Below are 13,228 nucleotides of genomic sequence, written 5' to 3'. Positions count from 1 at the left end.
TCTGCGTCCAACAAGATCCCATTCAAGATCATTACAGGGCAACAACCGTCAACTCCTCACACCATGGTAATCGGGTATACTGGGAGTAGTCCGTCAGCCTACCACTTCGCAAAGGAGTGGCACTTAAATGCAGATATTGCGCGGGCTTACTTGGAGAAGGCGACAAAAAGAATGAAGAAGTGGGCAGACTTGAGAATGCGACCGCAAAAGTTCAAGGTCGATGATTTGGTGTTGGTCAAGCTCCAGCCAACATCACTCCAATTCTTTAGGAACAAAGTACACAAAGGATTGGTGCAAGGGTCCTTCCCAATTATCAGCAGGGTGGGTAACGTCTCCTACAAGTTGCAGCTGCCGGCGTGGTTCAAAATTTACAATGTTCTTCACGCCAGCAACTTGAAAGCCTACCACTCGGATCTGCAAGATGCTTCCCGAAGTGTTCCAACTTGGCTACCCCCCACCAGAGCCTCCTACGAGAAGCGAGTTGAAACCATTTTAGCGGACCGCAAAATAAAGCTACCCATTGGATCTGAGCAGACCGAGTACTTGGTGAAGTGGCAAAAGCTTCCCCAAACTGAAGCTAGCTGGGAGCCCGAAGATGTCATACGACATAAAGAAGCAATCATCAACTACCAACAAGCATCGACGAGGGCGTCGACAGTTTGAGTGGGGGAGAATGTCACGAACGGTCATCGCGCACCCGCAACAACTCTATTCAACGAACCGTTCAGCGTTTGTGTTTACATGTACAGCTGCGTTGCAGCATGTTTTGGCTTGGTTTTATGTCATTTTGCTTGTAAAAATGTAAGTTCGAACAAGTTGCAGCGTTACAGTACGACCGCTCACCGAGCAAAACAGCCCAAAACAGCTCCGTTTTCGTATGCCACTGGCTATTTTCTGCAGCCCGCTGCTGCACGCGAAATGTCAGCCATCTTAGCACCCTGGAACCACTTGGGTGACACCATGGGGGATGAGGCTTCGGTATAGTGTCGGACGTTGAACAATCTTTCGCAAGTTCGCACGTTACCTTGACGGGAACTTGTTGTCGCGCTCGACACTCGGTGAGCAGCTGTTTGTAGACTTGCAGCTGTTCGTTCAACCTTCTAAAGTCCTTGTTTTCCTCCTCTCCCTCTTTTCTATTATGCACGCAAGGTGCTCACTGAATTGCTTGTAAAGCTTCCCCTTTCGTGAGACTTCGAGACTTGTCTGTTGCTCGTTCTTTGAACTAATCAACTTTCTCTTTTACTGGTCCTTCGGGACCTGAGTGAGGTTGCAACTTGGCTGACTCTTGTGGACACATAACGCAAGGCCGCTTCGCGACTTAGACAATCCAAGCTAAGTTCGCGTCTTGGCCGCAAGGGTGCATCACGACTTATGCAATTCTAGCTAAGCCCATGACAGAAGGGCGGCCGCACAAGTGGATGACAAGAAATTGTGCCTGTCACCGACCGCCCCTGCTGATGTGGCTGGCGACTTGCAGTGCCACCTCAGGGCAACGCCTCTCCACCTGCAAGTGTTGGCCTCGGTAGACATCTGAATCGGAGAAATGGGAGAGGGGAAATGAAAGGTGGAAGCAATAACAAAGAATCTAGAGATGAAGGAGGGGGAGGACGGGGAAGAAAGGGTTGAGCTGCACCCATTGGTGAGGGTGGGACAAGTCAAGAGGTGATGTCCGAACGCCACTGTTGTGTTGGCGATGTCGGTTGGCGTGGCTCTGTTATGACAAATTATCGACATCAACGAGGAAAGGGGGAAGCAACAGGGATCATGCACCGAATCATGTTTGTAATAAATTATAAGGGTTAGATTCTTCCAACATCATTTTACTTGGCTTAGAAATTTGACCATTTGCAGTCATCTTTCTTCTTTTTGGCATATGGCATTCTCTATTATCTTAGTCAATTAAAAAATTTCACATTTTCTCATAGCACCTGCTTGGTAGGTGCACTTCTTAGTAGCTTTGACCTTTTAAAACTACTGAGAGACGGTCTTTCTTTCTGGTTCACGGTTCATCCCTCTCACTTATCTCTCTAGCAACTATTTTGAATTAAAGAAAACTACTTGATAGGTGTTTTCACTGTTTCCCCATTTCAGTAATCTTAATTATATATGTGGAAGAAAAGTGCTACAACAGCAACAAAAGCAACAGAACAATATCTTTATGATTGGGGGTCAACTGTATTAATATTTTCCCCATTGTTGTCTGCTGAAAGCAATGTCACTGGTCAAACTAGGACCTATCAAAAGTCTCCTTAATTGCTCCTAATGATTTCAGTAGTATAAGAATAATTGCTAATGTTATGTGTTTGTAGTCTTTTGGTGCATATTACAATTGCTTTTAGATCGAAGCACTTATGAAAATTTATATTGTTGAGTGTGAAATTCTCTGTGCACCAAAGTGTAAGTAAGAAATCATAGATTTATTCCATTCAAAATCATAAATAGGCAACAGGAAACTGTTATATGTGTTTGGCTTAGCATAGTACCCCCATTTCCCTTAAAAATAAATAAATAAATAAAATATTTTAGCTCTACCCTTGTTGAAGTTCATGGGGTGAAATCAGCAGATTATGTAAAGGTACTTGTACATTAGAAATTGTTAAATAATTATCATTCCTGATCTAGAACTAGCAAAAAAAAAAAAAAAAAACAGTTTTTTTACTATTTCTTATGACAAGCTTGGGTGTCAATCTATTGGACCAAAATCATTCGTTAAAGGTCTTCTGTAGCCTTTTAGTTGTATACATGTTATCATAGTTAGTATGAAGCTAGTTTGGTTTTAAGTTGCTGTCTTTCTTATGATATGTTTATTAACAACCAATTTTTTTGTTTCTTTAAACTGTCCCACAACAATGCTTTGTGAGGCCAATCAACTGGTTAGTCGGCAATTTTTATCGGGCACCCTTTTCAAATTCTGTTCGCATATAAGAGTATTTTATTTATCTTCTTGAAACTTATTTCATATTGGTTGCAGGAGCATCATTTTGCACTGTTACAACGAGAATGAAATGTTTCGGGTCGATATCGAGAAAATGCGTAGCGAATTGAGGGCACAGTTGGAGGCAACAAAATACGATATTATAAAGTATTGCATCGGTACTCTTGTTTCGAAATTTGCCATTGGTCTTGCAATTCTGCGCATTCTGATGTAAACCATTGTTTTCTTTGCCCAAACAAAAAAAAAAAGCACCATGTACCAAACGGTTGTAACGCATAGCTGAAGTTTGTCAACTTTCTTATAGATGGTGACTCAAATGAGGTAAATTGAGAATTGGTTTAAAATCCTTGTTCAATCAATGGTTTCTGTTCTGATTATTGTTCGTTGTTTATGGAGGATTTTGCAGATACAAATTTTACTTATGACTTAGTTGTTCAACTGTAAAAAGGAATGTTCTCTTTGATGAAGATGTTTGGTCTAACCAAGACCTAATTTTCCCCTAGGTTTATGCTGAAGGGCCAGCTCGGCCAACTGGGGGTGATGCTGCTATTGCAATGTTGATTGGACCAAATTCTCCAATTTCTTTAGAGAGTCTATACGGGGGAACTCACATGGCTCATGTTTGTGACTTTTGCAAGCCAAAACTTGCAAGCGAATACCTGGTTTGCTTCCTTTCCTTCCTGATGCCATTTGGCACCTCGGTCCTGCTGACAGAAGTGCAATTTGAATGTTTCTGCTCTTCATTCTTCAAGATTTTGCTTTATTTTTGTTCAATCTTATGTTTTTTGTAGTGAATCATGTAATAATTTTCAGGCACAAATGTTCTTTTGTTCTTGTTGAGGCGATTGTGGTTTCATCAAGAACAACTTTTCTGCCTGATCCCCAATCGGATGGCATTTTTTCTTTCTTTTTACTGTTGCATGTTCTCTTTCTCTTTACTGCTGCATATATTGTTTCTATGGTTCTTCTCCGAGAGATGTTTGGCATCAGCAAGTGCCAGAAATTTTACGAGAGAAATTTCACTTTTATAATATTTCTTCTTTTGCTGATAATTTCAGGTATAAATTTTTCTTGATGCATGGTGTCTCTCATCCTATTTTTCACCAAATAATTATGGATTGCTTAAGCTTGGTTTCGATTACCAAAACTGCTCATCCATTGCATAATCAATGTAAACATCATACAAACCGATTATAATCAATTGATTTCTTTATACAGATGTAGTGCAAGGTTACATGGCTTGAATTGTAGGACAATCTTTTAAAAGTACATCATAATAATTAATATACAATATTCAAAAGGAGAAGAAGCTAACAGTGTTGCTTTGGTAGTAGTAACTGGGCCTTGTCTAGTTCTTTAATTCCTTGTATTTACAACCTCAACTGAGTGTATTTAAGTAGAAAAGGGTGAACACAGTTGACAAAGCTCCTACAAGACCTAAGAAGGTTCAACGCAATAATCCCTTTTAAATGGTTTTTTGTCCACTTCTATAATAAAACGAAGTACACCCTTTTGGATATTGATTTCTTGGGCATGCAATATATTTGTCTCGGAATAAATTATTTCCTTAATGTGTTGATCCGACAGGTTACTTTTGAGTTAAATCACCAGAGAACATGTTCACCATTAATCACACAAGTTTTTGAAACCTTTCTATGCAGAACACACTTTTTAAGTCTCAATCGAATCCATATCTGCATTAGTTTTATAGGTCTAAAGATTTTATTTGTTGTAGCCTTAGTTTTAATGATGACATACAGCCATCTGGTTGTCTGATGGAGACCATGAACTTTGATGGTAGTAATCTAGCTGATTATTTACTTTGATGGTAGCTTTTGAGATGATTTTTGAAGCAAAAAAAAAAAAATGCAAAATGATTTTCTTCAAAGAATAGTAAGTTTTCCCTTTTCAGAGTTCTTTTGAAGTATTCAAACTTTTCACAGTTGTAAAATTATTCATAGGATTAGGTTCAGATGATGCCAACTAAACCTTTTTAAGTGTATGTGTTTGACTAGCATTTGTTAATTCTGAGAAGTCTCAAAAACTATAGCTGACCATTGAGGCTAGTACTGGGTAGTGTGTTAAAGAGTTTATATCGTACAAACTTATTAGGTATTTTTCTTGATGGTGGTGATGTGTTTAATTTGAATGGAATAGTTCCTCAGTGACAAATTTCTAGAGCACATTTTGATCAAGTGCATGGGTTTTTTTTTGTTTTTACGGCGTGTCAATACTCCCAACAGTGGAATGATAAATTTACTTGATTGTTTCTCGAGTGTTATATCACTTCAGCTTGTTGATTTGCAGCTCTTTGTCGGTCACTCACTGTATTGCCTATGCAGGTGTTGTTGATGGGAAAGTATCACAAACATGCTATCTCATGGGACTTCGATTTATGCTACAAACGTTGCTGCAGCAAATGAGTTCGAATAAATATATTGTCTATATTCGGAGGAGGGTCTTCTTTTAGTCGGGAGCTTGAAAAGGTATGCATGTGTCCTTTTGCATTTCTTTTAGTCCTCGTGGCCATCGTCGTTATTTCCTCTCATGTATGCTCATTCTTACTCTCGTTAAACTGTTCGGACTTCTCACCATCTTGGTACGATGCAAAAGTCCAACCATCATCTACTTCGTTGTTAATATGTACACAGCTTGTCTTTATGCCACATTTGCGTCTGTGATTCATAACAAACATAGCACTCTGGGTGATTTTGCTGTTTCCTTTCCTTAAACTCAAACTGCGTTGTTATCAAAATATTGCTTTCACGTTTCTTTCGACTTGGCTTTGGCTTTCACGTGCAGAGCGGCAAACGGGTTGTGACGTTCTCATATGGCAGCGACTTAATTTCAGGTTTTTATTTATTTATAGAGCACCCCGAGTAAAAAAAATTATTTTACCCATATAACTTTAAAGAATATCCGTCACAGTTTGTAATCCTAATCGTGCTTCCACCTATACTTGTTGCTTGGTCGTTCTGTCACGGACTTAGTTGGTTTTGCCTAAGTCGTACGGCACCCTTGCGTGTCCGTCCGCAAAGGTCACTCTCCCCGAAGCCTCTCATGTCCCTTAGGATCAACAAAAGAGAGAACGAGTTAGAGAGAACGCCTCAATCGGGATCCACAAGCAAACATCTCTTAAAAACACTTCATAGACAATGCAAATTACAAACAGACTTTACAAGCTCTGAACAGTTGCACAACAAAGGGGTAAAATGATTCATTACAGACTGAAAATCTCTCACACGTGTCCACATGACACAACCTTTATTTACAAGCCTAAAGTGACCACCAACCTAATTGAAATAAGACTATTAAGCCTTCGGTCGTCCCTCTACATACCGTACAAAGCATGAACATACCAAAAGACACGAACATACATAAGCATTACATCAAACATCCTGTTTAGAAGTTTGTCCGTGACATTCTCCCCCACTTATTCCTTCGACGTCCTCGTTGAAGCCTTTGCCGACACTACAACTCCTCGCCTTTGCTGAGTCTTCAATCTTCTGCTCCAGCTATAATGCGCCTCTTGCCTCCTAGCTGCTCTCCGCTGCTGTTTTTGAGTAGTCGATCGTTTGATCCGCCATGCTGCTTCAACTCACCAATGACTCTGACTCTGGTGTGGGGTTGGTTGAGTTGTGTTGATCCTTATTGATTCCTGCGGATCCTCCAAATGAAGGAAAATACCATCCTTATTACACCAGTCTCTCAAATGCCTCATGCTGTTTGAATTGGGTGGATGCTTGTTGGAGCTTTTAACGAGCATCGTCTCGCAAACTTCTGAAGTTTTGGGTCCTTCCTCCACAAAAGCTCACCTCCAAGTTTAAAATCACAAAGAGATATAGAAAGATCACCACCCTAAGGATAATAAACAAGAATACAAAACTAAAAACAAAAGACTCACTACTCAAGGATGCATCTAAGATATATAAAATTTAAGAGAATACTCCAAAAGAGCTTATGTGAATATCATCCGTTTCTAAAGTTGTCTAACACCAAACTAAGTGCTAGTGTATGAAACAACCCTTCATGCATAGGAAATTTTAAAATTAAGTGTTTTACGACAGGTAACTAATTTCTTTAATATATATTTTGGTCATGAAGAAAAGTATCTTAAAACAACTTTAACTTTATCCAAAGAATATGCTTATCTGTCATATTTGAATAGGTTAAGTTGAAAACTATGAGATAACATTCATGTGTAAGAACAAGATCCATATGAACAGATTATAGTAAATTAAACAGATAATTTATCTACAGTAAAAAAATTCTTAACGATTGCTTCTCATGAGAATTATTGCACTGGAGTTTGTTAACGTTGATTTGTTGGCTAAAAATTATAAGCAAGTCCCTCCCCTTTTGTGGAGTTGACGTTTCCCTCGACTTAAAGACTTACCTTAGTCCAATCTCGAGGATTCAACAACGAGGAAAGGTGCTCCTCTCTGGCATTCCGCCATAATTTGTACCAAGGTTTCTTGGCAAATCACACATTACACATTTGAGCTCTTCTTTCCCCTTACTGTTGCTCCTTTCAATTAGGTTAATCTTCAAATAATCTGCCTACAAATAATCTTGAAACTGAAGGTGTAATCTCTCAGTAGTTTTAAAAGATCAAGGCTACCAAGAAGCTCACCTATCAAGTTGGTGCTACGAGAAAATGAAATTGACGAAGATAATAGAGAATGCCATATGCCAAAAACAAGAAAAATGTCCCATAGTTTTAAGCCAAGGAAAGTGATGTTGGAACCGTCTAACGCTTACAATTTATTACTAACATGCTGCGGTGCACGATCAGTGCTCCTTCGCCCTTTCGCCGTCGATGTGTCGGCGGTTCGTCGTAACAGAGCCATGCCAATCGACAATGCCAATGCAGCGGCGGCGGCAACCCTCACCAACGAGTGCAGCCCAACCCTTTCTTCCCCGACCTCCTCCTTCGTCTCCATCGACCTCGTCGTTGTTTCATGGATTCTTCGCTTAACGTTTCTCCTTCCCCATTTCTCAGATGCCTTGGGGTGGTAGGTCCGCATCAGCGTGGGCGGCCGGCGACCGGCGACAGGCACGACTTCTTGTCATCCGCTTGTGTGGCCGCCCCCCATATCTCACCCTTGTCCCGCCCCTTTTTTCAAAAGGGGTGCTTTTTTATCTTTGTTGATCATGGCCCTCCCACCCGCAACCAGCCACACCTTTGCCGCCCCCATCCCCTCCCCTAGTTGCATGCGATTTCATGCATCGGCTGACGGGCAACATCGATGGCCCTTCCACGCCCGCACCGGTCTTATCGACAGCCCCCGATGAGTGTGTGAGGGCGAATTGTCACGGACAAACTTCTAAACAGGATGTTTGATGTAATGCTTATGTATGTCCGTGTCTTTTGGTATGTTCATGCTTTGTACAGCATGTAGAGGGACGACCGAAGGCTTAATAGTCCCATTTCAGTTTGGTTGGTGGCCGCTTTAGGCTTGTAAATAAAGGTTGTGTCATGTGGACACATGTGAGAGATTTTTGATCTATAATGGACTATTTTACCCCTTTGTTGTGCAACTGTTCAGAGCTTGTAAAGTCTGTTTGTAATTTGCATTGTCTATGAAGTGTTTTTCAGAGATGTTTGCTTGTGGATCCCGATTAAGGCGTTCTCTCTAGCCCGTTCTCTCTTTTGTTGGTCCTAAGGGACAATGGGAGTCTACGGGGAGGCTGACCTTTGCGGACGGACACGCAAGGGTACCGCACGACTTAGGCAAAACCAGCTAAGTCCGTGTCATATGGTATCAGAGCGGGACAAGCACTCATAGAAACACTTGACATGCAAACGTGGGGGACCTAGCGGGGCTGCGTTGAGGGCAGTCAGCACACGCGCGACCGTTTGAGGGAAAACAGGCATGGAGATGTAGGGAAAAGAGTCGCTCAGAGGAGCGGGCATCTGACATTGGCATTCAGAGGAATGGCCAACCCTTCGCGCAAGAGGCACCACGAGAACAGGCAAGCTTGGAAGAATGCGGAGCGCACAAAGGTTGAGATGGCTGAGTTTGAGCTACGGCTCAACGTTGACAACTTTACTTGATGGTGCTCAAGGCAAGCGAGGCGCTTGGCAAAGGACGAGACCATGCAAAGTGGAATGAGTTGCTCAGCGACCGAAAGAGTTGTGCAAAGCTCACAGAGGTGAGGGGAATTGCTAACTCGAAGAATTCGGTACTCATGCATGAGCTTGTATGCGGACGATGGATTGTTCGTGGCCATCCCAAGGCGGTCGAGACTCGGCGCCATGGAGCATTGAAACTTTCTCTTCGGCATGCGAAGGATACGTCCGGAGGAGGCTGAAGTGTGCAACGAGTTCAGCATGTTGCTAGGCCTGGAGGGGTGCAGCGGTGGCTGTATTGACATGGAGGCGCAATCTAGCAAGTGCGTTTGCAAGAAGCAGAACAATGCACAGTTTGTTCAGCAGATCGGAGTAGTCCAAGGGGATGGTGGTCTCCGAAACGAAGAGAGATGTTGCTCCAACGGGACAGTTATCCAGGAGGGATAAGTCTCGGCACTCTAGAGGGAGAATCATGTGAGACGAACTTCACATGTTGAGGAGGAGAACCTCACAAACAACAGCTCCACGAAGCTCAATGGACCGAGCAAGCAGCGAGGAGTTGTCGCATGATCTCGCTCGAGAGAATGCATTGGTGGATGCATTGCGAGATCAAGTGGGGGAGCGACCTAAAGCAACTTAAATGAAGGCACACTTGGAGTCGATGTAGAGATCGGACTCAAGGGAGGGCTGACCCGTGGAATGGTGGGCGCGAGGGCCACTATCGACTCAATGCAAAAACTAGGAGCGGAGCAACTTGGGTGTAACTTGGCGAAGTACCCAAGCCGCATGAAGGGAGCCAGCAGAGAAGTTGGAACATGGAGCAGAGGCACAGTGCTTTCCTTAGACAGAGGTCAAGGACATGAACGCTTGTAGAGGCAAGAGCGGGATCATGTTGTTCCATGAGTCCTTCATTCTGACGGAGTGGACTCATCTTGCATGGTGCCAAAGATGAAGGGAGCTTCTGGACACATGCACCTTATCTCGGAGAAACATTTGAAGGAGGAACTAAGGCGACTCAATTTGCGGAGGCGAAGTTGGGTACAGAAGGCCTTAGCACGGGGCAAGAGGACGCAGAGGCGGGTACTCTTGAAGAATATGCCACAGTGTTGCCATTCAAGTTGCCATGAAGGAAGCGGTGCGCAGCGGAGATTGTGCTGGTAGGGGCAGAGGCCCAGGACCCAGACAATGGTGCACAAATTACAGTGAAGTCGGTGGACTTCGGGAGCTACTAGGTGACGGACTGTCCTAGAGCGGTGCTTCATCTTGGTATGACCCAAGAGTGGGTGGATGAAGGTCGATTGCCAAAGGAGCAAACAAAATCGAAGGTGGAAGAGACCCTGTGATGTATTGGCAGAGGCCACACATGGAGGGTTCATAATTCGAGTTTATTCCACAAGGATCAGAATGCAATGGAGATGTCACCAGGAGGCGACATGGTGCAGCGGATCGTGGTGGAACAGTTCGTGGCAATGCGATACACACGACTGAGTCCCGGGAGGGACTGGATCATATGGAGGTATGATCGGGAGTTACTGGAAGCTCCACTTCGGTGAACAACACGATGGCAAGAAGGGCTATGAATTCAAGGAGTGAAGGCCATGGTACCGCAGAGGCGGGTCTTCCGGGCGTGCATCGAATTTTGCATCGGATGAAAACCTTGGTCATCAGCATATGGGGGCTGTGTTCCACTAAGGGAAAAGTTCGAATGCAAGTACCAGTGAGTTCCATGTGGGGGACTTGATCATGCAGAGGTATGATCGAAGCAGCTGGAGAGTTGGACTGCTCCAGAGCTCATATTCGCTTAAGGGAGCCCGACAAGTCAGAGGACAAGGTCGAGTAAGCGAACGTTGCTACCAAGGAAGCTAAGGAGAACAGAATCGGTGCAGACCCTTTAATGCGATGGCAGAGGCCATGCATGGGAGTTGCAGTCTGTCTTTCCATCGACCAAACAGACTGCTTGGAGAACACAGAGGTGTTGAAGCAGGAGGTCGAAAGGGGCGAGGAAGCGACGACGAGTCCAGCGGGACTTAGCTACCCAAAATCAAGCATCAGTCAGAATGGAGGTGGACTCAGAGGAGTGCCACAGAGACATATCTTTCGGTCGCTGAGCAACTCATTCCACCTTGCATGGTCTCATCCTTTACCAAGCGCCTCGCTTGTCTTGAGCACCATCAAGTATAGTTGTCAACGTTGAGCCGTAGCTCAAACTCAGCCATCTCAACCTTTGTGCGCTCCGCATTCTTCCAAGCTTGCCTGTTCTCGTGGTGCCTCTTGCGCGAAGGGTTGGCCATTCCTCTGAATGCCAATGTCAGATGCCCGCTCCTCTGAGCGACTCTTTTCCCTACATCTCCATGCCTGTTTTCCCTCAAACGGTCGCGCGTGTGCTGACTGCCCTCAACGCAGCCCCGCTAGGTCCCCCACGTTTGCATGTCAAGTGTTTCTATGAGTGCTTGTCCCGCTCTGATACCATATGACACGGACTTAGCTGGTTTTGCCTAAGTCGTGCGGCACCCTTGCGTGTCCGTCCGCAAAGGTCAGCCTCCCCGTAGACTCCCATTGTCCCTTAGGACCAACAAAAGAGAGAACGGGCTAGAGAGAAAGCCTCAATCGGGATCCACAAGCAAACATCTCCGAAAAACACTTCATAGACAATGCAAATTACAAACAGACTTTACAAGCTCTGAACAGTGGCACAACAAAGGGTAAAATGGTGCATTACAGACCGAAAAGCTCTCGAACGTATCCACATGACACAACCTTTATTTACAAGCCAAAAGAGGCCACCAACCCAACTAACATGGGACTATTAAGCCTTCGGCCGCCCCTCTACCTGCTGTACAAGGCATGAACATGCCAAACGACACGGACATGTATAAGCATTACATCGAACACCTTGTTTAGAAGTTTGTCCGTGACACCATGGTGCCACCCGGGTGGTTCCAGGGTGCTAAGATGGCTGACGTTTCGCGTGCAACAACGGGCTGCAGAAAGCAACTCGTGGCACGAGAAAATGAAACTGTTTTGGGCTGTTTTGCTTGATTCGATGAGTGGTCGCACTATAGCGCTGCAACTTATTCGAACTTACATTTTTACAAACAAAATGACATAAAATCAAGCCAAAACATGCTGCCACACAGCTGTACATGTAAACACAAACGACGAATGGTTCGTTGAAGAGAGTTGTTACGGGTGCGTGACGACCGTTCGTGACACTTCGTCCAATTTCTCACCTCTGTGGCACCTCTCTTCATAGCTCTCAAGACCAACGCAACTAAGGCGTACCTCGTCAACACCTCGCAGCTCTGTCAAGAACATCAAGACAACAATGTCAGCACACTCGAACCAAAGACAGCTGAATAAACATCTACGTCCGTCAAAACCCAAACCTTCTGCATCTTCGGCTTCGAGACTAGGACTGGGCAACATTCTCCAAACTATCGTGATGACTGACGTGATAGCATCCCCTTGGAGGGCACCTGTTGCGCCTCCAACCTCCTCACCTACATAAACACAAACACCTATAGCGCAACTCGAAACCCTTATCGTCAATGTTTCTCGTAAGCCAGCCAACATCAAATAACAAGTGCGGCGTACGAAGGCCAAAGTATCGATGACGTACGCCCTGTTCCCATTGGTCCTGACGAGCGGCGAGAAGAGGTGCGGCAGCGACAAGAAATTGGACGAATGATGCAGCTGGCGACCTGCAATTCCACCCAGGGCAGCGAAAAAAATTCCTACGTCGATGGAGATGGAGGAGGTGAAGTAACTAAGTAGAAAAAAATTCTAGGTCGACGGAGATAGAGATAGAGGAAAGGAAGAAAAGCTTGGACCGCTGCCAAAATCTCAGGGTCTAGCGACAATAGGTGAGGGGTGGGAGAAGTCAGAGGGCGATGTCCGAACCAACGCCGCTGCTGCGTCGGCGATTTCGGTTGGAGCTGTGGCAGCGCGGCTCTGTTACGACGAAGATCGCGAGTGAGGGAAGGGGGCCGCCGCCATCAACGAGGAAGGGGGAAGTTACACCGATGGCGCGCCTCCTATAACAATTTTGATATTGATGTCCATGTAGGAGACCGAAGCATGTATGTATTAAAGAAATAAAGATGAATTTTCATTAAAAAATCTCTAATTTTGATTTTGCCCATCGCAAGTTTAAAACTTTTCATATCAATTTTTTTTAAAATATATTTTATCTTTATCGATGATCATCCCACGCCTGGTAA

The 13,228-nt window shown here is 44.2% G+C and overlaps 2 long non-coding RNA genes across 4 annotated transcripts; one reads left to right on the top strand and one right to left on the bottom strand.

Moving 5' to 3' along the window:
• Nucleotides 1–1,318: 1,318 nt before the first annotated feature.
• LOC135636965 (uncharacterized) lies at nucleotides 1,319–3,894 on the top strand. The gene is made up of 2 exons (XR_010496113.1): nucleotides 1,319–3,256; nucleotides 3,439–3,894. It is a non-coding gene; the product is annotated as an uncharacterized LOC135636965 (long non-coding RNA).
• A 7,829-nt stretch (nucleotides 3,895–11,723) lies between these two features.
• LOC135636959 (uncharacterized) lies at nucleotides 11,724–13,052 on the bottom strand. Of its 3 annotated transcripts, none has more exons than XR_010496107.1 (3): nucleotides 12,603–13,052; nucleotides 12,395–12,508; nucleotides 11,724–12,310 (listed from the first exon to the last, which is right to left on the bottom strand). It is a non-coding gene; the product is annotated as an uncharacterized LOC135636959 (long non-coding RNA). The 3 variants fall into 3 exon arrangements; XR_010496106.1 differs by having other exon boundaries at nucleotides 12,628–13,052; XR_010496103.1 differs by having other exon boundaries at nucleotides 12,395–13,052.
• Nucleotides 13,053–13,228: the final 176 nt, after the last annotated feature.

This window comes from Musa acuminata, chromosome BXJ1-3 (assembly GCF_036884655.1).
Source record: "Musa acuminata AAA Group cultivar baxijiao chromosome BXJ1-3, Cavendish_Baxijiao_AAA, whole genome shotgun sequence".
NCBI lineage: Eukaryota > Viridiplantae > Streptophyta > Magnoliopsida > Zingiberales > Musaceae > Musa > Musa acuminata.
The sequence above is the reverse complement of the archived record's forward strand: the minus strand, read 5'-3'. Positions and strand labels throughout refer to the sequence as shown.